The sequence below is a fragment of the Notamacropus eugenii genome, chromosome 6 (genome assembly GCF_028372415.1).
Source record: "Notamacropus eugenii isolate mMacEug1 chromosome 6, mMacEug1.pri_v2, whole genome shotgun sequence".
In the NCBI taxonomy this organism is placed as follows: Eukaryota; Metazoa; Chordata; class Mammalia; order Diprotodontia; family Macropodidae; genus Notamacropus; species Notamacropus eugenii.
This window is the reverse complement of record NC_092877.1, coordinates 267,488,687-267,514,406: the sequence shown is the minus strand read 5'-3', so window position 1 is coordinate 267,514,406 and position 25,720 is coordinate 267,488,687.

Genomic DNA, 25,720 nt, shown 5'->3' with positions numbered 1-25,720 from the left:
CCTCAACTTAAAGTCATTATTATTTTTTCTCATGTTTCAATAACAGATAATGATAAACACATATAAAGACATCTTATTCAACCTTCATTAATAAATTAAGAATAATCACACTATGGAATTTCACACATACAGTGAATGCTCAAAACCCCACAAAAATACTGGCTACTATAAGTTTCATATATATGTATGTATATATATATATATGTGTGTGTGTGTGTGTGTAATATATATATATATTGCCTATTCACCCCTAAGGCAAAAAATCTTTGAATCTAAGATCTAATGTTACACTAATTTGGTTCAAAGATGTAGCTTCAATACATCGTATTTCTTAACAGGTAAAATCTTATTATTTTCACAAGCAGTGATCAAACAATATCAGCTCAAACTCATTCTTTAAACAAACTTGCAAGTTTCCTCACTTTCACTAGGAGTGGTCCTAGTTTCTTAAGTTTCATTGCTTTAGAACTTCATAGCATGTAGCAGATCATGTTTGTGTATGTGTATGTGTTTGTGTATCATGTTCTGATTTGTTATATGATTTCTTCCATTTATTTTAGTCTGACTACATAGCATGACTATAGTGAAAATATACTCAATAGGAAAGTATATGTAGAACCTATACAGAATTGTGTGCTGTCATGGGGAGGGAGGGGGGTAGTGGGGGGTAGGTGTGGGGGGGATAAAATCTCAATTGTATGGCAGTGATTGTTAAACATTAAAAAATAATAAAAAAATAAAAAAATAAAAAATAAAAGAACTTCATAGCATACTATCAGCAGGGCTGATAAGATTTTATAACCCAACCCAAATAGAAAGTCCTAAAAACATTAATCTTTTTTACAGCAAATATGCGTAATTAAATACATAACAGTCTTCAAACATTGTGAACACTTCCTCTAATAGTTCAATTCTTAGTCTAAAAGCATTCAGACTAAAAGAGGTCACTTTTTATTTGAATGATACACTTGCAACACTCTCTGAGTATCATTTTTAAAGTTAGCAGCATTTCTTGTACAATGGATTCCCTCCGCCAAAAAAAATCACAATACAAGAAAAACTAGATCCCTATCGACAACATAAACAATATTATGGATTTCTAAAACACAACACAAAACATTTTCCCAGTCAAATAATATCAATTCATTTGAAATTGTTTCAGAAAACTCTTACATAGGTTTCAGTTCAACATTCTATACCAATTACATTCAAAACCCAGAATACAGTGCTTACATATAATAAAAATAATGATGTTTATATAATGCTTACTATGTGCCAGGCATGGTGCTAGGCATTTATCAATTATGATGATATTTGATCCTCACAGTAACCTTAATAGACAGGTGTTATTATCCTGTTTTACAGATAAGGAAACTGGTGGCAAATAGAGATGAAATGACTTGCTTAAGGACAATAAATTTCTGAGATCAGATTTGAACTCAGATTTTTCTGATCCATGTATTTTCCAAGCATATTGCCAAATATGAAATGCTCTTTTTTTTTATAACATTCTAATTTACTACAGTCATCCTAGTAGAACATGTCTTACTGTGAATGAACCACATTATAATTTAGTTTCAGGACAAACTTCAACCAAATAAAATCTAAATTTATAATCACAAAGGGTATCATTGAAAATCTCATTCAAAAAGAAAAGAAGCCTGTAGAACATGGTAATTGAAATGATCCTTAAAGGAAAATCTAACTTAATTGAGAATGTTCTCTTTAGGTTTACCAGTGGCATTTGATCAAATGGTCTTTTTTTCCAGAATTTTTTAAATTAAATCATTTTATTTGTTTTCAGTGTTCTACAATCACTTCCATATATCTTAGATTTTTTTCCCCTCCCTGCCTCTCTTTTCCGCCTCCCTTCCCACTCCCTCCCTGAGATGGCATACAATTTTATCTAGGTCCTACACATACATTCCTATTAAATAACATTTTCACCTTAGTCATGTTGCATAAAAAAAATAAAATGAATGGGAGAAATCATAAAACAAAACAAACCAAAACATAATACAAAAGAAAATTGTCTTCTTCATTCTGTGATCAAATTCCATAGTTCTTTCTCTGGATATGGAGGGCATTTTGCCTCAAGAGTCCATTGGGAAGTTTTTAAGTCCTTGAATTGCAACAAAGTACTAAATCTGCCAGAAAAATTCCTCGCACACTGTGGTCATTGCTGTGCACAAAGTTCTCCTGGTTCTGCTCCTTTCACTCAGCATCAATTCATATAAGTCTTTCCAGGCCTCTCTGAAGTCTTCCTGTTCATCATTTCTTATAGCACAATAGTATTCCATTACAATCACATACCAGTTTATTCAGCCATTCCCCAGTTGATGGGCATCCCCTTGATTTCCAGTTTTTGGCCGCCACAAAGAGTGCTGCTATAAATATTTTTTGTACATGTGGGATCCTTTCCCATTTTTATGATCCCTTGGGGATACAGTCCTAGAAGTGATATTGCTGGGTCAAAGGGTATGCACATTTTTGTAGCCCTTTGGACATAGTTCCAAATTGCTCTCCAGAATGGTTAATAAGCTCACAGCTTCACCAACAAGAATTAGCGTTCCAACTCTCCCACGTCTTCTCCAACATTTATCATCTTCCTGTTTAGTCATGTTAGCCAATCTGATGGTTGTGATGTGGTACCTCAGAGCTGTTTTGATTTGTATCTCTCTAATCAATAGGGATTTAAAGCATTGTTTATATGACTATAGGTATCTTTAATTTCTTCCTCTGAAAATGCCCTGTTCATATCCTTTGACCATTTATCAACTGGGGAATTTTTCCAGAATTTTTGCTTCTTGTCCTCTTAGCAGCATTTGACATTGTTCTCCGCACATTCCTTTGGATGCCCTCTTCTCCTCAAATTTTCAAGCACTGATCCATTGATTTCTTAGTTCTTCATCTATCTATTTGACCTCTCCTCAGTCTCCTTTGTAGGATTATCATCCTTATTTCACACTCAGATTCTGTTATTGGCTCTCTCTCTTCTTCCCTCATGTTGTATTCTTTCATGGATCTCCTTAATGCCCATAGTTTCAATTATCACCTCTACGTATATGACTACCAGACCTAAAGTATTAGGCCTAATTTGTGTCTTGAATTTTATTTCCTCATCACCAGCTACCAGTTGGACATCTCCAACTGGTTATGAATTAGGTCTCTCAAACTCAACATATCCGAAACAAAATTCATTATCCCTTTCTCATATTTTCCCTTCTCACAAATTTCATTATTTCTGTTAAGGATAATGCCATCTTTCTTGTTACCTAGGTTCCTAGCCTTGGAATCATCCTTGACACCTGTCTCTTCTTTATTTCTCACATGCAATCAATTGCCTAGTATTGTCAATACTATCTCCACAACTTATTTCATATCTGTCTCCTATCAGCTCACACAGTCATTATCGTAGTTCAGGTTTTATCATCTCTTGCCTGGCTTTTTACAGGAAACTCCTAACTTATTTCTATGCCTTAAGTCTCTCCTCTTTCCAATATATCTGCCAAATTGATTTTCCTAAAGAATATACCTGTCCATGTCATTCCTCTGGTCAAGAAACTCCAATGACTCCTTCTATACACTAGGACAAGATTCAAATTTATCACTTTTAAAGCCTTTTGCAATCTGGTTCCACACTACCTTTTCAAGTTTACATCATATTCCCCTTCACTCACTCTGTGTTCTAGCCAAACTGGTCTACACATACATTCCTATTAAATACATTTTCACCTTAGTCATGTTGCACAGAAGAAATAAAATGAATGGGAGGAATCATAAAACAATAGAAACCAAAAGAAAATTGTCTGCTTCATTCTGTGATCAAATTCCATAGTTATTTCTCTGGATGTGGAAGGCATTTTGCCTCAAGAGTTCATTAGGAACTTTTTACTATTTTACTATTCCATATATATATATATATATATATATATATGTGTGTGTGTGTGTGTGTGTGTGTGTATACACACACAATACATATATGTACATGTACATATACTTCTATTTGTGTGTATGTATGTATATGTGTATACATTCATATATGTGTGTATGTATGAGCATATGTGTGCATATATACACACTCCCAAAGTATTTCATGTGACTCTACCTTTATCTAAGCTCTCTGTCCCCCACAGCTGGAATGTATTCCATCCTCAACTCCTTCCTTCACAGCTCAGGTCAATTGATTAGATGTGAGAGGTCAAGAAAAGGCAAGAGATGTTGACTCCATTGCTATGAGCCTGGATGACGGAAGGATGGTGTTTGTTATCTTTAGGAGAAAATATAGAATGTTTAGCTTCCTTCACAGCTCAGGTCATGTATCATCTCCAAGATAAAATTTTCCTTATCCCTACAGTTGCTAGTATCTTCCCCTCTCAATTACTTTGTATATATTTACGTTTAATTTTTATAATGCTCCTTTACACAGCCCACCCACAGAATGTAAGTTCCTTGAGAAGGATTGCCACACTTCTGACTTCATTGTTTACATCTTACATATGCTTTGGCAAATTATTGGTGTTTAATAAATGCTTGTTGATTTGTATTGAATTGAATATTACTATAATTCAACTCCCAGAACTTGTCCTCAGACAGTGGCTCCAAAATCATACCTCTTATTCAAAACAAACAAAAGATTCTGACATGTCACCCTCCTTGACATAGGCCTATATGGCTGGCCTCACACTGTTACTGTTTTGTTTTCAGACACAGCCCTTTCTATTAGAAAAGGGGCTAGTTATACTTGGTTTTCATGTGATTTGTTATTATTGAAGCCAAACATAATTTTGAGTCAGGCAACACAACTAACACTCTTGTCCATCAGGTTGTTCTTTCAACATAAAGAGGAAAAGGATATGAACTGAGAAAAAATAGACATTAACCAGATCACCAATCTGCACATCAACTTAATTCCCAACTCCTAGCCCATCAAAAGAGTTGGTAGAGTATTCAAGTCAGTGGGCAGAATTAAAAACAACATGAAGAGAAAAGAAGAGAAGGGTCACTTGGATATTCACTGAGTAAGGGAGCAATCTTAGAGACGTGTCTTTTTGTAGGGAGAAAAGTGATTTTGTTGTTTTCAAGAATGCATAACAAAGCTGAAGATTTTGGGAAGATGACCAAGTGGGTCTGAAAATTCCAAGCTCTCAAGATTTTCCCAAACAAAAGAGATAAATAGCACCCTTGGGTGAACAAAATGCAGGTAAAAAAATAAGAAAGAGGTACAACAGGAGTCTTTCTGGGACATTTGAGAAGATAAGAAGAAAAATCCCAGGACCAGGTTTGGGTGAAGAGTAAACACCTCCAGGCTAAAGTCTACTTTAACAGCAAGCTACAAGTCCTGAGGTTAGTTGCTTTGAGAGGCTGATTCTGCCCCAGCCACAGGAACTTTTACCCCAGGATAGTGAGGAAAGTTAGGCATCTGAGCCAAGAAAGATTCTGGAAGATCCAGGAAACCTCTGCTGACAAGGAACACCAAACCAGCTGTGAAGATCAGCTGGGGTGAAAAGGAACCAGCACATGCTCAGTGAGTGCAGAAGCAGAGGGGCAGAAATCCCCTGTCTGCAGGCACTTACAGGAGGTTGGAGGTTTGGCTTTGGTTCCAGGCTAGAGGGGAGAACTGAAGATCTGGCATAAGAGGCACCATTTTCCATACCCTAGGGCTAAATTTACAATTAAGTTATTACCAGAACAAATGCAAAGGTAAATCAGAAAGAATCCAACCATAGAAAGCTACTATGGGAATAGAGAAGACCAGGGTTCATCTTCAGAGGGTCTATTGAAGTAAAGAAACCCCCAAAGAGTAATGTCAAATGGACATCTGCCCAAAAAGAATTCATAGAAGATCTTAAAAAAGAATATAAAATCAAACGATAGAGATGGAGGAAAAACTAAAAAGAAAAATAAGAGTAATCCAAGAAAAACAAGAAGTTTGTGAAAGGAAGGTCAACCAATTAGAAAAAGAGATCCAGAATCCCAAGAAAGAAAATGGCACCTTGAAAATTAGCATTGGTCAAGGTCAAGTCAGTGAAATTATAAGAAATCAAGAAATAATTAAATAAAATATGAATAATGAAAAAATAGTAAAGAAAATGAAACATCTTCAATTTGGAGAATAGATCAAGAAGAGAAAACAAAAATAATCAGACTAACTGAAATTTATGATCTCAAAAAGGATCTTGATACAAGAATACAAGAAATAATTAAAGAAAACTGTCCTAAAACATTGGAACAAGCGGGGAAAATAGAAATAGAAAAGAAATCCATTGATCACTGCTTAAAAGAGATCCTATGAGGAAAACTCATATGAATATCATATTCAAATTCCAGACCCCCCCACCTCAAGGATAAAATATTAAAGTAACAAGAAAAAAGCAGTTTAAATATGGTGATGCCACAATTAGAATCACACAAGACCTAGTAGTGGAGACATTAAAAGACCACAGGTCTCGAAACACTATATATTGAAAAGCAAAAGAACTGGGACTCTGATTGAAAATATCATACCCAGCAAAGTTAAGAAAAATTCTGAATGAAAAAAATGGACATCTGACCAATTGTCAGACTTTCAAAACTGTTTAAAAAGAAAACACTGAACTTAAAAGAAGATTTGACATACAAGAGACAAGAGAAATATAAGGTACATGCTAAAGACTGATTATAACGGACTCATAAGGACAGACCATTTATTTTTTATATATGTAAAATGTTTGTCTAAGATTCTTGTTAATAATTGGGTAGATCATAAGAAAGATTGGGGAAAACCTGAGTATGATATGAATTTACAAAGTAAAACCATTTAGAAACAGCTAAAAAGAGTAATTACTTTATATAGGTGTGTTCGCTCTTTGTTGCCAAAGAAGACCATGTCATCAGAGAAATAATGACATGACTTGCACTTGACTTTGTTTTGAGTGAGGGAGGGCTGTATTACTTTATTAAATCAGATGCAAGAAGAAGAATCAATACAGAGGAATGGGATGGGGGAGGAGGGCTGTTAGTACTGGTAGCCTACTTCTATCAGGTATGGGTTTAAGAGGGAACGATACATACATATTTAGATGAGTATAAAATCTTCTAAATTCAGAAGAAATAAAATGGTAGGGACCTAAGTTGGGGGAGAGGGACAAGAGAGGGATCTTCAGAGGCAAGCGTGAAGGAATAGGTAAAAGGGGGATATAGAAGGGTGTTTAGATTTATGGGAATGGGAAGATAGGGGAGGGATCCTTGAAGGTGGTAGGCAAGTAATTGGATGTCAAGGTAGCAGATAGAAGTAAAGCAGAAGAGGCAGGAAGGATAAGAAACAAGAGGTATGTACAAACATAAAAACAAAGATTGGAAGTAGAATTTGGGAAAGTGTATGTCTACATATGTATGTATATATGTATGTATTTATCTATAACAATAGAGAAATATATACACATGTAATTGTAGCCTTCTGGGGGAGGGAAAAAAAGAAACAAAGAGAAAATGACACAGAAGAAAACAAAAGAAAACTTACAAGGAAGCAAAGAAAAGATGGCCATCTATTAACACAATATGTAATATTATCATGCAGGCTTTCTTGAAATGAAGATTTATTGTTACATATTTTGAATCCTCTCTTATGTTCTCCTGTGCACATGACATGCTTTTTTTCCCCTTTTCTTACTTTGTGTTTTAGTTCCAATATTTAAATTTATGATATGTTTTATTTCTTTTCTCTATTTTGTATTTGCTTTCTGATGTTTGAGTCTAAAATAAAATATAAACAAAGAATATGTAACAAAGGCAGGGATGTAAACTAAAGAATTTAGGAAGAGATCACCAGCTTATCCTGTTTCCAAAGGTTCTTTTTGTTTTGCCCCAGGTTGATAAGCCTGGCAACTAAGAAGATTATGGAAGAGAGGAGAGGAAAAAAAGGCTAACTCTACACAGGTCCTTTGCAATTGTCCTTCGTGGGCTCCCCAGATTGTTTTGAAAGGATGAAAATAAAAGAACTGGTGTGCAATGCAGAATAATTTTTTTTCTAATATTGTCAGATGGGTGATTGAGATGTAGGGGCAAGGGCTAACGTGAAAAAAAACGTGGTTTAAAGAGCAAGATATTCTTAACTTGAGGGCTTCTTTTGGCTTTTGCTGACTGCTAGGCAGCGCATGGTTTCGAAGCCTTGTTGCAAAGTATGAAATTATTTTTCCCTATAGCAGCTCTCAGGCTCCTTGATCTCAGATTCCTACCTATTTTATCGTAGTTTAGTTATCCCTTTTCAAACCTTGTAATACCCCTGTTTATCCTTCTGAGTCCCTTCTAAGCATTCTGCAACCTTCAGACTGTCTTCGTGCGCCAAGCAAAACCTGGGATAGGATGCAGAGCCAATAGAACTGATGATCTCTGCACTTGTTGCGCATTTCTAGCTGTAACAAAATTTCTGGTTGCTGTACATCAGAATATTAATGTTTTCTCAAAATTATTTTGTAGGGATGACCTCCTTATCTGGTAGTTTCTTTCTCTCCTTATTCACGTTTATTTTGTTCTGTATTGAACTACCCTACTCCAGAACTGAATTCAAGTAGGGATGCCAATCCAAATTCTTGCTCTCCCACCTCCTATTACACTTCAAGGGAAACACATATAATTTCCTTCAACGATTGCTGTTACTTCATAGGACCTATGTACTTTTCTTAGTCCACATCCTAAGTTGTTGTTGTTGTTTTTTTATTACTAAGAAGGAGAACCATAAGAAGTCTGGCCAGGTGGGTACATATGTGATGCCCAAATTTCAGATTAAGAATATATCCTATATATATATGTACACACATGTGTGTATATGCATGTGTCTGTGTATACATGCATGTGTGTACACATACAAATATACATATAAACATAATATATATACACACATATGTGTATGTATACATACACATATATAGATATAGATATAGATGTAGATATATATACCTTTCTCCCCCACTCTTTAATTTAGTGACATCATTCAAGATAAATAATTTTAGGAAACAAAAAGCTCCTGAAATCTGTAACCCATTTAGGTCCAAATATTTTTTATTGTTTACTTGCAGGGTAAGAATTGTTCTTGAAAAGAACTCTAGATTTGTAATAATCAGTCTTCAAAGTTTCAGACAATGGCAGTTTTTTACTTATAGTGAATAAATTCATTTTTTGAATTCATTCAAGTGAATAAATGCGTCAGTTTTCCCCACCAATTGACAAAAACTTTGTGGAAATATATCAATAATACTTTTAGAAACCAAGAGGAATAAGACACATATTTGGATAAATCAAGAGTAAGTTAAAATCTTCATTAATTAAGTGAAGACTCTGAAGGTAGAGAATGCTGACTTAAACCACTGAAGTTCTCTAGATCCTTCTTTATACATGTATAGAGCATAAAAGGGAGGTGTTAAGCAATAAATATGAATGAAACAGTAATTTTATATGTCTGACTCTTGAACATGCGCAATGACATACAGTATGATTTTCTGCCAAATTGATTTCCCTATGAAAAGGACCACATTTACATAATTGAATCTGCAATAAAATACTTGGGTTTTGTTTTGTTGTTTCAGTGGTGGTTGTTTATAGGATCACAAATTTAGAATTGCAAAAGATATGCTGGTTCACTCAGTTCAGTTCCTTCATTCTATAATTTTGGAAACTAAGGCTCAAACAAGTTAAATGACTTGACCAGCTTCACAGAGGCAATGAGTAGTAGGGCCTTCATTTGAATACAAGCATTCTGTCTCCAAATCCAGCATTCTTCCAATGCACCACACGCTTGCGGATGCCATTTTTTGTTGTTGCTTCAGGGTGGGAAGTTATGGTGCTAGAAGGAGAGGGAAGGAGGATGTCTCCAGCATTTTGAGTGGGAAACTGAACACTTTAGAATAGATGTTCTGGTAATCTAATGTGGAGCATTACCACTACCCTAGTTGCACACAGAATAGAGATTTGTGATTGGAACGGACCTTAAATGTCATCTAATCCGACCACTTCATTTTACATAGCAGAACACTGAGTCCCAAACAGTTACTGCCAGAGTCTAAGTGACACAACCGTGATTTGAATCCAAGTTTTCTGAATAAACCTCAGGATTCTTTCTGTTGCACTCTTTATGTTAACTTCGACAGTTAATTATGATGAAAAAGAAAGCATGCCCAATGGTAACAAATTTGGGGAGTTCTATTTTCCTCTTAATTACATTGTAAAAAACTACCCTCTGGTTTTAGTTGACATTGTAAAAAGAACTGAGACACTCTTTCTTTTATCTGATTCCAAGACCCTGGCTTTTTGTAAATCACATGAGTTAGAGTTTGTAGTATTAATAAAACTAATAGTATCAAATGAGGAAGGTCTTTTTCATGAAGTTGAGCTATTAAATATGTGTTAATAAAATAATCTTGCAGCTGAATTTGGGATGGATACAGATCAAAGAGAAAGCTAGCAATTGCCTTTTCACTTTTTAAAACAACATTGATGTTATTTGTTCTTGGAAGATAATTATTTTGGGAATGCCACTGGATGAGTCATTTATAATCTAATATTATAACCATTTCAAGGTGATTTGCTTTTACAGAAAGAAATCCTGTGTTTTCACTTTCCCCACATGTTTCCTAAACATAATCGCATATTATCACAATTTTCTCTGCAGCTCGAGACTTAATTATGCTAAGGAGGAATGCTTTCTTTTGTAAAAGATATAAAATACCATAGGTATTCTGTTTGTGCTAATGTCATGATTGGAAACTCATTACCACAAAATATGTCAGTTCTGATGAAGCATTTTAAAAAATTCCCCGAATCAAATTCAAAATGTCTTTAGTAAGCTGTTTTATGGAAGAGTATACCATTGGAAATGTGATGAGTCTTCATGTAAAAATGCTGATTTGAATTAGATTTAGAATGTATGTCATCCTCAATTAGCCTTCCCTTCATCAAAATGATCTCACAAACACGGAGAATGAATCTTTATTTCCTCCTTTGCACATGGGAGGTCATTTGTCAGATTTAATATATTTCTACCTATGTCTTCCTACATGCTTTGGGTTCAAGATGGATGACCACAGACTTCAAGAAAAAGTTTCCTTTGTGAAACTTAAATTTCATTTTAATGTAATGCCAAAACCATTTATATTGGTGTTAAAAATTAGAGTAGCATTTACTAAAATAACATTGATTTATTTCTACTTGAGAAAAATCTACATTTTTCCTAAGGGCAGGTTCGCATAGCTATGATTCCTAGATAAACAAGGGACATGGTATGGAGAGAAACATCACTAAGGCACAAAACATTTTCTCCAAATCATTCATATAATTCTTTAATCCAACCATAGCTGACCAAAGATTTCCTTATGTGAATATGCACATATATATTATTTGATTATAAGGTATAACATCCAACAATTATGCAATTACCATTGCCCTGGGCACCTTTAGGAGCCAGGTGTTAAACTAGAGTTCTGTAACATATGGAAAGAACCATCTGTTATAGCTGGTACCATAAGCCCTGAGGCTGCTATGTCCTCTGAGAGGCTTTCCCAGTAGCTACCAATATGGGAGTTTCCAATGTATTTCGGACATAGTTGCCTCTATTAGATAGCCATCTTTAAAACAAGGGAGACCAGCAAAGCTGATTCCTCAAGAGAATGTGTAGGGTGGGAAGCTATAAAACTTAGGACTTTTTGTTGAGGGTTAGTTTCTTTTTGACATGTACTCATGATATCCTGGCACTGGGTCATCTAAAGGGATAATTGATACAGTCTCATTGGATCATCTCAGCAGAGCTAGCTTGGAGGCTGCTCCATTGTGTGACTAAACTGTGACAACACTGTGGCAAGTTTTCCTCTTGCTTAGGGATATAATAAGTATGAAGGATAAATGTTTTATTCTGCTGTTCCCCTACCACTAAGGCAGCATAAAATGTAACCACAACATCTTTAGAGTACTCCCATGAACTGCAAAGTACAGAGACACTTAATTATTAATTGACAATAAAAATTTAAAATTAATTTTCAGTATGTTACACCACAATATCTCAAGCAGTTTTATAGGAATGAAATGGGAATAAAAATGTCTACCTTTGATTTCCTCAAAGGGATATCTTGAGGATAAATGGAATCACATGTATAAAAACCTTTGATTTTAAAACAAAGATGCCCCATAAATCTAAGGTATCGTTATTTTTATGTTATTATTATTGATTAATTTCAACAACATTCTTGTGAGGTAGATCAGGATGATGAGCTCACTTTACAAATGAGGAGGATGATAGATTGTTCAAGGTCAATCTGAATGAGAAGGAATAGAACCCAAGAGTCCTCTTCCATCACAACTGGACTCCAATTCATCAGTGCACTTATTGCTGGATGCCATTTCTGCTGCTTTTCTGCTACATTTTAAGATTTATTTGAAGCTAATAAAAATATTTATATTATGGTCAGTATTAATCAACAAATTTAAAACATTGGCTCAATCTCTAGAGAGCCAAACAGCATTAATAATATTTAAATACTAAACTTGTTTTTGTCTCTTTAAATTCATTTATTATTTACTATGTTTTTGTAAGAATTCCCAGTTTAGAGAGCCATGTATTTGAAGTTAAAGAAAGGGAGAGTCCGATGAGTCATATCTTTTAATATATATATTTTAATGTTGTACTTTACAAAATATAAGCCTTTAAAAAAACACATCAGTAAGAAAGTAAACTAGAAAAATAAAGTACCACTATTTTTAATGTCTTCTAATTGAATAATACCTATCACTGCAGTATTCCCTCATATGGAATTTATATCATTGCTCAAAGAAAAATGATTTATGGAATGAATAATATAAAGTTAGAAAACAAAATTGATTTGGTTTTCTCATCAGGAGCATTTATTATTCTTTAAAAATATTATGCCATTGAGCATAAAAAAATCTGAAAACATTCTTACCTATAAAAGACAACCATAAGACAGTAGTTTCTTTCTATATTAATTGAAGTGCAATTAGCAAAATGTTTCTTTTCCTTTAAAATGATAAATACATTAGCATATAAAATACATTAATAATACCTAGCAAGCTTTTAACGATTTCCTTTTCTGCTTAACCAGTTAAATTTACTTGATATTTCAGGTCTGCTTTGGTGAGAGATGAAATATTTCCTTAGGATCATAGAGTCTTATCTTTCAGAATCACCCAGTTCTGAGTCAGGTGGCTAAAGAAATATACTAAGTTCTTTAATTCTTCAGGGATCGATTTAATCTTGAGATGCATTTGCTGGAGTGTGGAACTGACCAACTTATCATCCTGGAGCTGGAAGATCTTCAGGCAGCAAAACTTAGTGTTACAAAAAAACCCCACTATTTCCTGTTTTGGCCCAGGGCAACTTAGCCTACAGCACTTTCTCATGTTTCATTATTTGGGGTATTGATTTTGTTATAGTTTGTGTAAGTCAAATCTTGATGTAATTGTATCTAATTCCAAAAGGCAAGAGTTTGAATTTAACCTAAAAATGCCCATTTGTGATTAAGCCATGCCTATCAATGGTCTCTACTCAGTATCAACTTTTCTTCAATATTCCTAACAAGCCTCCTCCCTCTCCAGCCCTTGTTGCTCACCTTGACCCCCTCTAACTACCAATGGCTCCCAGCACTCCATCTGCACAATAATATCTACAAAAAATAAATGACGATGTTTTTGTTACTCAGGTCAACTACATGAAGTAGTTCTTCCTTCACCATGTGCCCCTGCCTATAAGACCCTAACTTTATAATGTGCATTTAGTGTTCAAAAAGTTTGTTGGATTTGTTATTGTATTACAGATTGTCTCAAGCCACTTCTAACAGTGTTCCTTTGGGAAAATGTGTCCTGAATTGAAAATAAATGGCTGCAAAGGAACCACTAGGATATGTCCCAATCCCACATTTAGGGTTTGTCAATTGTCAAGTGGGAGGGATGGGTCAATTCTCCTAAGTCTGGGAACCATTGTGGAAAAAACCATGTTGTGTAGGAGAGAGGAATTCTTTATTCTTCTTTCTGATACAATATACTCCTTTGTTAAGAATTTAGAGAGGGAAACAACTATATTACTGGAAGGGTGTTTGGTCAAAGTCACCAGCTCCACCAATCTCCGTTCAATCTTGCTCCTAGAGTTTGGTACACATGAATCATAACTGATGTTATAGAATTAGAAAAGCAGCTAAAGGAACTTTTCAAACTCCACAATCCAAAAAAAGAAAAAGAAAAAAAGACAGGTCAGGAAGAGGAAGCAAGTCAGAAATCCAAAGTTTAGATTTAATGCCTGTATGCTTCACTGGATGGCTTTAGCCTGAATCACAAAGAGCTGAGCTATTCCTTGGGACTACGAAGGAAAAAGAAATGAATGATTTCTCTCATTATGGGGAAGCAACTATGTAGCAGAAGACCAGAAGATGGCACTAGTGAGCAGTAGATGATCTACAAAGAATAGCCAGACCATAAGGGCTGTAGTAGTGCTCCAGGGATCATCAAACAATGCTATACTGAAAGTATAGATTACCCTGGGAATGTGTTTTCCCTGTGTCTGAATCCTCTACCACATGAGTTCGCTCTGAAACTTTGCTATTTAATTATCTTTTGATTTAAGCTAGCTGTCATCTGGTTGGAATGGTAAAATAAACAATGGTAGAGAATCATTAGCTGTGGTTTTTTGAGTGAATGTTGGTCCAAAGCATTCCTTGAACTTGATGCAACTTTGTGGAGGTCCAAGTGTATGCATATGCTGAAGGGGAGGAGTAACGTGTTACAGAAGTAATTGCTCTAGCTGAAAAGGCCAGCAGCTATAAGGGTAAGATTGAAAAGGGCCTTTGTAAGGTCCTATAAAGGAAAAGTAGGCTAGAAACATCAGATTAAGAAAAAAAATAATAATTGAAAGAAATAGAAGTAGTCTGAGGTACCTTCAAATTCTAGGAAGATTAAAAAACAAATAAAAACCCCTACTTCCTTAAATTGGGATCTCATTTATCATAACATTTTAACAGAAACTAAACTATTCATATTTGTTTTAAAATTTGAGTAAATTATTTGTTTTTTAAAAATATGAATCTGTATTTCATTCATAATTGTCAAAAGTTTGATTTATCAAACATTATGATTATTTTAAAAGGAGAATTTGATTAAGGATTCAAAATATTGAGTTAATGAATTAAGATAAAAGCATTTTATTCAGGATAATATACCAACATAAACTTGAAATTTTTTGGATAGGTATATTAGAATTGAGTGAATTCTGTTTAGAGTTGCACTTAAATACTGTTAGGTACTTTACACATACATAAATTAGTCCTAGAATCTAGCTTGCTGAGTTCCACGTGTCTAGTTTCTGACCTCAACTACATCCCACTTAGATTCAATTCAATAAATGTTTATATAAAATCTAGTGAGTATAGGGCATGGTATGATCTAGTTATGGAAAAGAAATAGGTATGGATAACAAAGGTACAGCAAATCCTGCTTTCAATAAGTTTACAATGTTATATGGGGAAAAGATATCAACACCCAAAATTGATACTGTTAAGGCATGGGAATATTCCAGTCCAATAGTACACAGAAAGTCAGTACTTTCCCACATAATCAGTTAAATAAAGGTCTAAAATATTGTGAACAAAGTCTAGACACACTTGCATATGCATATATAGTTATATAGAATCAAATCAAAGTTATAAACTAGATATAAAAAATACATCAAAGGAGGAATGAAGTGCTTTTGAGCTATTGGATGAAAGCAAATGATGCCACATAGGAAGTGTTTTCCAGCTGGTTGAGGAGAATTAGTCGTGCTTTTTGGGGACCCACAAAACCATTACGCCAATTCAGAATGTCACATTCCAACAGCAAGCTGGCCTAATGGTGAAGCAGTTCCTCCTAAGCCTCTGAGAAAAAATCACATGAAGGAGAGAAGTCTTTGATGAAACAGTATATAAGGTCCTAGAGGGCAGACTGTGTTTTGTTTTTGTCATTTGTACACAGTGCAAACATAATGCCTTATACACAATATGCACTTAATCAGTGCTACCTGAATTCAATCAAGAACCCTTGAAGACAACATTTACCTGAGTCTTCTTTGAGACAGCTTCCACAAGTGACTTCTCAGGGGCAGCTAGGTGGTGCAGTGGATAAAGCAGGAGTCAGGAGGACCTGAGTTCAAATCTAACCTCAGACACTTGACACTCACTAGCTGTGTGACCTTTGGCAAGTCACTTTAACCTCAATTACCTCATCCTGGGTCATCTCCAGTTATCCTAATGAATATCTGGTCACTGGATTAAGATGGTTCTGGAGGAGAAGTGAGGCTGGTGACCTGCACAGCCCTCCCTCACTTAAAACAAAGTCAAGTGCAAGTCATGTCGTCATTTCTCTGATGGCATGGTCTTCTTCAGCAATGAAGGAAACACACAAGTGACTTCTCAATAAGCTGTCACTAAACGGATGCTAAAACATTATCTTAACTTTGCTGTTTCCGGATAAATTTTTTGCCACAGCCTCTGTGTCCTTACCAGGAACATCTTGCCTTAAAAACTGTGTTTTGATTGCTGCTATCGTTCTGCTCTTGATATTTTTCCTCCTATGCTTTCATTGTGTGTCCGTCAGCTAATTATACAGGTATCTTATAGGTGGTGATAAGAGCGCTGGACCTGGAGTCACAAATGTTCACCTTCATGAGTTTAAATCCAGCTTCAGATACTTAATAACTATATTAACCCTGGGCAAATCACTTAACCCTGTCTTACTCAGTTTCCTAATCTGTAAAATGAACTTGGAAAAGGAAACAGGAAACCACTCCAGTATCTTTGTCAAGAAAATCCCACATGGCATTGCAAAGAATCTGACACAAATGAAACAGCAACATGTAGGGTTGACATCTCTTAAATTCACTTTTATGTGTATAATTGTCATAAAATAATTTCTGTTTACAATAAAAATAACCATATCTATTATATATGTATTTTTGGGACTAGGACTTATTTCACTTAGCCAAGTTCTAATAGAAATCAGAGTTTATTCAGGCAGTTACAATATCCTGTGCTTTTAAGTAATATCAGAGGTAACCTTCTGTTCACCTTAATATAATTATAGAATTTCCCATGGGTCAAACCTCTAAGAACCACTGCTTATAGATGGTAGAATTATCTCATTCACATTGCATCATATTTAGTTTCCTCAGCCTTTTTTCAGTTTACATTTCTTGTCCATGCTTAACAACTAAGAGTGTGCTGGTAAATGTTTAACAATTGTCTCTCTGGGAAAAAAAAAGTACAAAAAACACTCTTTTAAGTTAAATCTGCATTATTAACATTTTCTCCACCATGTTCTTAAGTCTAGACAAGGACAATAAATCAAGCTCTGATTTGTAGCCTTTACCATTTTCTGAGGCACAAATGCTCTTATTGAAAATTTATCATTTGGCTCTGGGGAACAGTGTGAGTTGACTTCAACACAGCCCTACTTAACAGCTCTTTGGCAAACTCAGAACTCAATGGAAAAATGACACTAATTATAAATAAAAATGAATATCAAAAGGAATTATGAAGACAAAGCCAACAAAAATGATTTTTTTATAAATTTTTTATAAAACAGTAAGTAGTTGTCTGATACTAGATTTTTTTCAAGCTCAATAAAAGAGAATACAAAACAGAGATACAGAAGTCAACAAGAAAATATTAACATTTGGAAAATCTGCTCTTGCTCAAAAATAATAAAGAAAACCACTAGGAATTCAACTAAAATGAAGAGGTGGATATATGGCTGTATGTCCAAAAAGGGAGAAAAATATTTATATTTACATATCATACTTGTACAGAATTACAATGCTGATCCAATGAAAGTGTGTTGTATAAAAGACAAAGCTTGTCATACAACAGTAACATTCTGCAACACCCTATTACACAACACATTTTCACTTGATCAGCAATGTGAATTTAAAATAAATCATTAAAAAACAGGGAGAAAAAAGAGGTGTGTATTTGTATCACCTATGGAATAGCACATTTTGTCACTCAAATGGAATAAATCATTGAAGACAAAATCAGTGATCTTGACTATATAAGATTAAAAAGGATTTTGTATAAGGCAAAATAATATTTCTAAAATGAAAATAAACAGCTTGTGAAAATATTTAACTAACAGATCTAGCATCCAGAATCCGTAAGGCACTGGTTTATATCCATAGGATAAGAATTTCCAGTAGAATAGTGGTCAAAGATAGAAACATTTTGTGAAGAGTGCAATGCAAACCATTAATAATCTCATGAAATGTATAAATCAATACAACCTTAAGATATCACTTTATCAGAAATAAATAGCTATGTACAAGTGTGCATGAATATGAATGACTGTGCATGTCCACTTAAGTTATGAAATCTAGTGTTGGAAGAGTTTTGGAAAAATAAATTAACAATACTGGTGGGAGTGTGGATTGCTATAAATATTTGGGAGAACTATATGAAAATATATAATGAGTCACAAAATGAATCATATCCAATAATTCTATTATTAGCCTCTATCTGAAAGAATATGAGCTCACAAGGTCTAAAGGATCAATGTGTAAAAATTTATACTTAGATCTTCAAACTGTAAAATGAAAAAAATATATAAAAATTTAAATCCATCCATCAGTTGGAGAAAATTTAAAAAAAAGAAAGGAGGAAAACAAACAAACAAACAAACAAAAATATGGTAGACCTTCAAATGAAAAAAGAATAGAAGCATTTTATTGTTCATTCATTTGAACATGCCTTCTCTAGGGTTTCTGGTATGATTTTTTTGCCTTGTTTTATGCACTTATATCATATTTTTTCCAGTACTGATGAAAAAACATAGAAAAAATCATGTATAAACTGACAAAAAAAAAACATTTCTTGACCCTAATCCACTTTTTTCTTCTTTTAAATAGTATTTTATTTTTTCCCAATTACATGTTGAGGCCATTTTTAACATTCATTTTTTATAAGATTTTGAGTTCCAAATTTATATCCCTCTCATTCCCACTTCTGAAAATGGTGAGCAATTTGATATAGATTATGCATGAGTATTATATAAAAATATTTCTATGTTAGTCATAGTTGTGAAAGAAGAAATGATTCAAAAGGAAAAAGAACATGAAAATAAATAAAATGAAAAAAATTATGGTTGGAAGTGCATTCAGGGCCCATCAGGTCTTTGTCTGGTTGTGGATAGCACTTGTCTTCACACCTGTCACATATCATTGTGTTGCTGAGAGCTGAGTCATTCATATTGATCATCACATAATGTTTCTGGTACTGCATTCAGTGCTTTCTGATTCTGCTCATTTCACTTTGCATCAGTTTATACTTCTTTCCAGTTTTTTTCTGAAATCTGCCTGTTCATAATTTCTTATAGCCAGATAGTATTCTATTACTTTCATATACTACAGCTTCTTCAGCCGTTTTCCAATTGATGGACAGCCCCTCAATTTCCAGTATTTTGCCATCATGAAAAGGGATATTATCAATATTTTTGCATATGTAGGTTCTTTTCCCCTTTTTAATGATCTCTTTGGCATATAGACTTAGTAATGGCATTGTTGGATCAAAGAGAATGTACAGTTTGGTTATCCTTTGGGCATAGTTCCAAATTGCTCTCTAGAATGGTTGGATCAGTTCACAATTTCACCAACAGTGCATTAGTGTCCTGATTTTCCCACATTCTCTCCAACATTTATCAACTTCATTTTTTGTCATATTACCAATCTGATTGGTGTGTGGTGGTATTTCAGATTTGTTTTGATTTGCATTTCTTTAATCAAAAGTGATTTAAAGCTCTTCTTCATAAGCCTATAGATAGCTTTGATTTCTCCATCTGAAAACTGCCTGTTTTGACCATTTATCAGTTGGGCAATGTCTTCTATTCTTATAAATTTGACTCAGTTCTCTATATATTTGAGAAATGAGACCTTTATCAAAGACACTTACTGCTAAGATTGTTCCCCAACTTTCTGCTTTCCTGCTAAACTTGGCTGCATTGATTTTGTTTGTGCAAAAGCTTTTTAATTTAATATAATCAAAATAATCTAGTTTACATTTTGTCATGCTCTCTATCTCTTGTTTTGTCAAGAACCTGTAACTCTCTAGGCTTTTAGAATTTAGAGGCTCTATCACTTGGTGCATAGTGTTTCATACTGATATTACTCTATTGTCTATGGTACATTTTACCAAGATGTACTTCCCTTCCATATCTCTTTCATTTAGGTCTATTTTAGTTTTTGTTTTGTCTGAGATCAGGATAACTACCTCTGACTTTTTTTTTAAACTTCAGCTGGAGCATAATAGATTCTACTCAAGCCCCTTACCTTTATCCTGTGTGTGTCTCTGCTTCAGGTGTGTTTCTTGTAAACAATACATTGTAGGATTCTGGTTTTTCATCCACTCTGAAATCTGCTTCCATTTTACTTAATCTCCTTCCCTCCTGCTTTCCTATTGGGTAAGATAGATTTCTATATTCAGCTGATTGTGTTCCTCTTTGAGCCAATACTGATGAGAGTAAGGTCCAAGAAATGCCCATTGCCCCCCTCCCACTGTACCTATTCAATTCTTAATGGCATCATTCTTTTTTTCTCTTCAGTGATTAACTTCTAGAGCAAAAAAAATAAAAGTGAATCTATATTCACTTTTATTTCCTCATCACTTATTGGGCAACTAGGTGGCAATCTGATAGAGCATTAGGCCTGGAATCAGGAAGACCTCAGTTCAAAGTTAGTCTCAAGCAATAGCTGTGTGAGCCTGGAGAAGTAATTTAGCTTCTTTTGGCCTCAGTTTCCTCAGTTGTAAATTTGGGATAATAATAGCACCAACTTTGCAACGCTGTTGTAAGGATCCAATGTAATATTTGTAAAGCACTTGTCATGATGCCTGGTTTATAGAAGGGGCTATACAAATGCTTATTTCCTTCCTTTCATTAATTCCCCAGTAGCCTACAATTTGATGTCTATCTCTGCCACTGAAATGAATTTTCTAAAAGGCACCCAAGACTTCTTAATCATCAATTCCAATGGTCTCTCTTTAGTGTTCATATTTGAATACTCTATCATTTAATAATGTTGACCATGCAAATAAGGCATTAGATCCCTGAAAGGAGGTTATCATTCCATCTTTTGAACTTTCATAGAAATTTTTCATATCTCATAGGCTCATCATATTCAACTTTGTGTTCTAGTTATTTTTATTGTGGGTGTTTAGCTCATAGCAAGAAAACCTAAAATAGTTGGAAGATGCCATTCCATCTCTCTCCCAGATGCTAGTCTCCAGTGTCTCAAATGAGTGATACCATTTTGATGGCTTTTTAATGGTTTTGGGGGCATGTATGAGAATTACATTTGTGTAATGTCTTATCAGCTTCATTAGTTTGAAAGACCCTGAAAAACAGAAACCATTTCTTTTTTTGTATTTTATCTGTTTCCTCTTAACACAATGTCTTGTACATAGCAGCGACTCAATAAATGTTTGTAGAACTGAATTAAATTATCCAAACATTTTAATGTATTCATTTTTATTTCATTAATAGTCTTTGGTGTATGGCAAAAAGTCATCATATTAACACCAAAGATTTTCAGTAATTTTCTTAAAGAAAAGTGAAAAAGAAAAGCAAAAAGGAAAATGACTGCCAATGGGAAAGTATTAAATGTTGACTTCTCTCTAGGCCTGGAGTTAGTTAAATTTTGTTCTGTTTTTTTTTTTCTGTAATATTTTGTAACATTGTCTGTTTGATGATTTTAGAAGAAAGTTAAGATGAATGATAAGGAGTCATCATTATTAGATCAATATGGCAATGGACCCTCTGGAAGAAATTTTCTTCTAAAAACTCCTTGGATTTATACTGCATTTTGTGGTCATAAAGCATATTTTATGTAAAGTGTATTTGTGTGTAAATGTGTGTGCATACATATATTAATATATACATATGCTTTATACATATCCATATATGGGTATATATAGTATGTATATGTATATGTACATATGCATGTATGTATGTTTGTATGTGTGGAGGATAGCTAAGTGGCACAGTGGGTAGAATGTCATTCTTGGAATCAGAAAAAACCTCATCCTCCTAATTTCAAATCTGGCCTGAAATACTTACTAACTGTATGGCCCTGTGCAAATCACTTAACCCTATCTACTTCAGTTTCGATCATCTGTAAAATGAATTGGAGAAGGAAATGGCAAACCACTCCAGTATCTTTGTCCAGAAAACCACAAATGAGGTCACAAAGATTAGACATGACTGAAAATCACCGGAATAACTCAATGTTCCAGGCACTAGGTATACAAGAACAAAGGCTGAAACAGATTTCACTCACAATGAGAAAGAATCGTGTAAACACAGGTGGAGAATATTGAAGTCTGATAATGACTGGCAAAAATTCCTACCCTGATACTTCATTATAACATGGTGGTAACCTTAGGTTCCTAAAGTTTATGCCAGTGGAGGACCAGCTCTTCAAAATCTCCCCAAGCAGCAGGAAACATTGACAGGATTTATAAGACATAGGCAAACCAATTCAAAGTAACCTTGGAGTATATTAACAGCTGAGGGGACTGAGGTTTATTGTAAAGGTGGCACATTGTTTTTGAGAGGACCGATAGCATTAGAACTTTGGAGTCAGGGTACAGTGTGTTTGACTGTGGCTCAGCAGCTCAATATTAGTTTGAAAGACTCTATGATAGGTCAGGCATAAGCAGTCTATTAGAACTTTGAGGATTCAGGCTTTGATTCAAGTAAACCATGCTGTGAAGTCCTGTCCCAGCACTGACCATGTCTTACAATGGAAATTAGCATCCTTCAGAGAGACCTTGTGTCTTTGTATGTCTTCTTCTGAACACTATGTGATTACTCTCCTTGTGAAGTTCCCCATGTGATAGTCTTTTAGGTAAATACATTTTGCCTATGTAGCCAGCCCATCAAAATTATACTCTCTGCAGCAGAACTCAAATGATTGGCAGTTCACCTCAGGAGAGGACCTCAGAGTCCAGCACCTTGTCTTGTCAGATAATCTTTGAAATCTTCCTAAGACAATTCAAATGGAAGTGGTTCAATTTTCTGGTATGGTGCTGCTAGATTGGCCACATTTCAGAGTCATACAGCAATGAGATCAGCATAACAGTCCTGTTAGCCTTCTGTCTGGTATGCAGCCTAATACCTCTTCTTGTCCACATTCTTTAGGAGACTCCCAAACTCTGAGCTAGCTTTGGCAATGCATGCGCTAACATCATCCATGTGGATATCCCTAGAAAGCATACTGTCAAGTTAATTTATCCACAGAATCAAAATTTCTCCATTCACTGTGACCAATAATTCATGTATGGATGGTATGGTAGTGGCTGATGGAAAGCCTCTTTTAGGGGAGTCTTCAAGGAAACCAGGAACTCTTATTAGGAGGAAATGTGGCAGGAGAGTACTCCACATACAATGGATGATCATTGTAGAGACCTGTAGGTGGAAAATGAATCATTGTGTATGAACAGTAGCAAGTACATCAGTGGATGTAATATTGTTTAATCAAGCATTACTATATGACTATTGATGCCAACATTTTAGGGGAGAAATGGCTCTTAGTAAGCCTAGAACTGTATCAAAAGTGAGAGAACACAATTGACTAAATTCTTTTCTGACTTTTTTCTTTTTTCTTTTTTTACTGCTGTGCCATTCATCGGCTTTCATTTGATCCACAAAGTGCTATGTAAGTTACTTTTTCTTTTCCTAACTTTCTGTGGTCCAGTTAAAAGTAATGTAAAGCTCAAAATGTCCTGTTTTGTTTTGCACATGACAGGATTTCATTTAACAGCTTTTGAACACATGCAATAGGTTTTCTCCTTCCTTGGTGATTTTCAATTATCCTTGAATTTGTTATTACAATTGTTTAAGTAATTGAGGCTACAATCCTACCATGACAAAGTAGCTAGCTAGCTTGAAGAAGATTCCTGCTGGACTTTTAGTTTCAGAGTTGGTTAACCTGAAGTCATATATTCTCCTGATCAAGGTACTATTAAAACTGAATTCATTTGTAATGAATGAGAGGACTTCTACTTCAGACTTTCAGCAAATTTTGTTAAAGTTTAGTTTGTATATAGTGAAAATAAATGACATGAGGTTATTGAGGAGACAGAAGAGGGAAGAAATGATTATAAAAGATGAAAGAGAGATGGTGAAGAAAGAGAATGAAAATGAGACTATAAAGAAGGGGAAAGAGACATAAAGAATGAAAACGATGTTAACTAATTCACTTTTTCAAATGAGGGACGGGAGGAAACAGACTTGAACTTCTTACCTTTTTCTTCTCTTTTTGAGAAAATTTCCTCATACACGATCATCATTTTTACAGTACAGTCCTCCCTTCCTCTTAACCAATGAGAGGTCAATGACCGCTTCTCTGAGCCCCAGGACAACACTACCACCTTGTCCTTTTCAGTCACCAACTTATCACTTGATAAGAATAATGGAATTTTTTCCCTTAAAAATTCATCAAGTCCCTTCACTCATAATAACGATAGTGATGATGATGGTAGTAATAACATAAGCATGTCATAATGGGTAAAGAGCTGTCCCAGTTCAAGGCTCCAAGTCCTGCTTAGAACACATACTGACTCTGTGACTGTGAGCAAGTCACTTAAACTCTCACTCCTCTTGGCAATTCCTTTTTTCCCCTGAAATTAAAAAAATAAGCAATTTCTGTAGAGAATAAAGAGATTCATGAGACATTTTCTTTGCCTTATGCCTCCCACTAGCTACGTTCCTCCCCCACTGTTTGGTGCCAGTGAGTAGCACACCACTTCCATCTAGTCACTTAATCATTTACTAATGGATTGTTGCTTCAAAGACATGAGCATGAACGACAATATAAACAATTCTCCCACACAATCTTTGGGGCACACCTCTCCCTACATGAGCTTGCTGTATAGGGAGAGTGGTCTAGACAACTCTTTTAAGACTGCAAGTTTTAGAGAAGACATCTTGATAGAAGTACTTTCCTGTACCATTGAAGTCATAAATCCAGTTTACACTAATAATAATTCATTTCTATGGCATTTAGCACTTAAAAATGCTTCTCTCTCTCCATATACATATATATATGTGTGTGTGTGTGTGTGTGTGTGTGCCCATATATACACATCTATATGTATAGATTTCTATACACCCATATCTATATGTATCTATATATTTCTATCTATTTATCTATCTCTCTGTCTCTCTATGTATTTATAGTGCTAAGTCAAATGAAGCAGTTTCATAGCCAGGAAGCATCACGGTAAATATCTAAACTGAGATCTTCTGCCTCTGACTTCTATCAGTGTACTTTCCAATACATCTCTTACATGGCCCAACCTCTAGAAATTAAGCTTTCTGTTTTGTTTTGCTTCTTACCTTCTTGTATAAAAATCATGATTTTTTAAAAAAGCCTCCTTCTCATATGATTCTCCAGTCTGTGTAGTGCTGCATATTCTTAATCATTATATTGTACATGTTGCATAATCTGCAGGGTGAAGCCCAGAGACTGACAATTCAGGGGAATCTTTGTTTAATATATCTTCCTGCCACAAAATGGTTTCTTTCATTATTTGTTGATAACTGAGAGTGGGAGAAATGAGTCCCATTAAATAATTATTTAAGGAAGCATCCTAATGTCTTAAGGAGTACTAAATAAACCTAGATCCGTCTGTCACCATCAGAAGCATGTATAAGCAACCACATATTCCCA